Here is a 2,637-nt window from a genome sequence, read left to right as displayed (position 1 = left end):
ACACACACAGAAGTAGATTCGTCCTCATCCTGAGAAGTCATCTCACACATCCTCATTCATAAATCATGTTCTGGAAATAACGGACACCAAACAAAATGCACAATCATTAAATCGTACACACATCCTACTGTTCTTAGTCTTGGTAAATACAACATATTTTAAGACAATCATGCCACAGAAAATTCTTCTTTCACTCTTTGCCTCAGTCTGCTTTGGTCTGGTTAAATCCTTACAGCACAGGTGAGAGGATGCAGGGGTGCCTATAATTTGCATTATTTCTAATGGCTGTCCAGCAGGGGGCGACTCCTCTGAATGCAGAAAGATGTTTGTGATCTCTGAGCTTAGTAAACACAGTCGCTAGTTTCAAAGCCTTAATAAATAATCCTGATGTTCCAGTTCTGTCTAAGGAGCAACAATATCACACACAGACTCAGCAAAATGCTTATTTTTTATTTTGTTATCATTACTATTTTTACTGATTTAGTAATAATTGTGCTTTAAGAAGTAAAACGGCGTCACCATGCTTTGGGTTCTTCATGTTTTTCTTTTGGCAGTTTAGCAGAGATGTGCTGAACATGCTGAGCACGAGGCTCATGATCTGCTTGTGCTCCTCGTCTCCTCCCACTTTGAGTCAAACGTGAACTTTTCCTTTGGCTTTTTTCACCTTCAGTCGCACTTCTTCTTGGAGAAGGTTCGTTGTACATTGTGCTGGTCCCTTCCAGCTGCTCTCCTCTGAGCTGGTGCTCGTTCGGTTGGACATTTAAATCTGCACCAGAGTTCTCATGGATGCAACAACTTTAAATAACACACAACGTTGTTACTGAGCAGGTGCACATAAACATAAACATATAAATACACACCTACGTCTGAATGCTGTTTATAGACTTCAGTTCAGCGTTCAATACAATCCTCCCCTCACAACTCATCAGGAAACTGACAGACCTGGGCATCAGTTCCCTCATGTGCAAATGGTTACTGGACTTCCTGACCAATCAGCCCCAACATGTCCGGCTGTATAACCACTGCTCATCTACAATCACAGTGAACACCGGTGTACCACAAGGCTGTGTGATGAGCCCTTTCCTCTACTCCCTCTTCACCCACGACTGCAGACCTGCTGATGGTTCCAACACCATCATTAAGTTTGCAGATGACACCACGGTGATTGGCCTCATCAGTGACAACGATGATCGTGGATCGTCTGGCTGAGTGGTGCGACACAAACAACCTGCTGCTTAACACCGAGAAGACCAAGGAGCTCATCATGGACTACAGGAGGAATGCTGACCCACATCCACCCATCCACATTAAGGGGACGGCTGTGGAGTGTGTGAGCAGCTTCAAGTTCCTGGGAGTCCACATCTCCGAGGATCTCACCTGGACGACCAACTGCTCCAAGCTGGTCAAGAAGGCTCACCAGCGCCTCTTCTTCTTGAGGACTCTGAGGAAGAACCAGCTGTCCTCAGACATCCTGGTGAACTTCTATCGCTGCACCATCGCGAGCATCCTGACCAACTGTACAACAGTCTGGTACGGTGTGGCGTGAATGAGATACGGCGGGTCCAGGGATCAGTGTTTTGAGCCATTTTATTTAGATCACAACACAACACACCCCAACCCCTGAGTCCCCGTGTTTTTAACTTGGCGGGTGTGATTAAGGATGCCATGCAGGTGTGTCCGCCCTCCCTGCACAGCATCGCAGACCACACCCCACTACATATGGGAACTGCTCCGCCTCGGACCGGAAGGCGTTGCAGAGGGTCGTGAAAACCGCCCAGCGCATTGCCGGAGCACCACTTCCTGCCATACAAGACATCTACAGGAAGCGGTGTCTGAAAAGGGCTGGGAAAATCATCCTCGGCTGTCCTGTCAGTCTCTCCGCTCCGAGGTGCTGGTGGTCACTGGTCTTTCCAGTGGTTCGGTTTATTGCAGCACGATAAGTCATGACACTTACCCCGGATGGGCAGAGCTCCCAACTCTGCCTGCCGCTTTTCTGTGGCACGCCAGCACTATGGTCTTGCCGTAGGAGGTAGGGTGCTTTCCCGCTGCCAACTAATCCCCCACTGCAGCGTCCTCTGACCTCAAGCTATTCCAGCAGCAGCACAGCTCTCACTGCCTCTCCACGCACCCGCCGTTGTATGTCCTCGCCACGTACTGGTCGACCAACCCGCACCAACGGCGGGCTCCTGCGTCTCCGAGCCCTCTCTTCAAATCACCACCTGCTGTCACCTCTCAGGTGTATCAAATTAGTAAACAGGGAAGGGTGGAGTCTCTTCAGGACAAATTAACAGATATAACCAAAACATGCACTACAAAAAATTAATAAAAACACTCCACATTTAAAACACAGCAAACATGCAAAGCAAAACAACTTCAAAACAAAATCTGTCCTTCCCTGGATGACATCCTCACTCCCTAACATATAGCCAAAGTATTCATTCCCTGTGTCTTTATGGTTTCGCTAGCTTAGCTTAGCTCGTAGCCGACTCGTTAGCACCATGGCTACTTCACCTGTCCCTGCTGCACTTTCTTGCTCATTGTGTCAGATGTTTAGTTACTCCTCGGCCTCCTTTAGCAGTAATGATATCTGTAACAAATGTAGCATATTTGCAGCGCTGGAGGCCAGGATTACTGAAT

Source organism: Pundamilia nyererei, unplaced genomic scaffold, assembly GCF_000239375.1.
Source record: "Pundamilia nyererei isolate P.nyererei 1_Seehausen unplaced genomic scaffold, PunNye1.0 scaffold00133, whole genome shotgun sequence".
NCBI lineage: Eukaryota > Metazoa > Chordata > Actinopteri > Cichliformes > Cichlidae > Pundamilia > Pundamilia nyererei.
Note: the sequence above shows the minus strand (reverse complement) of the source record.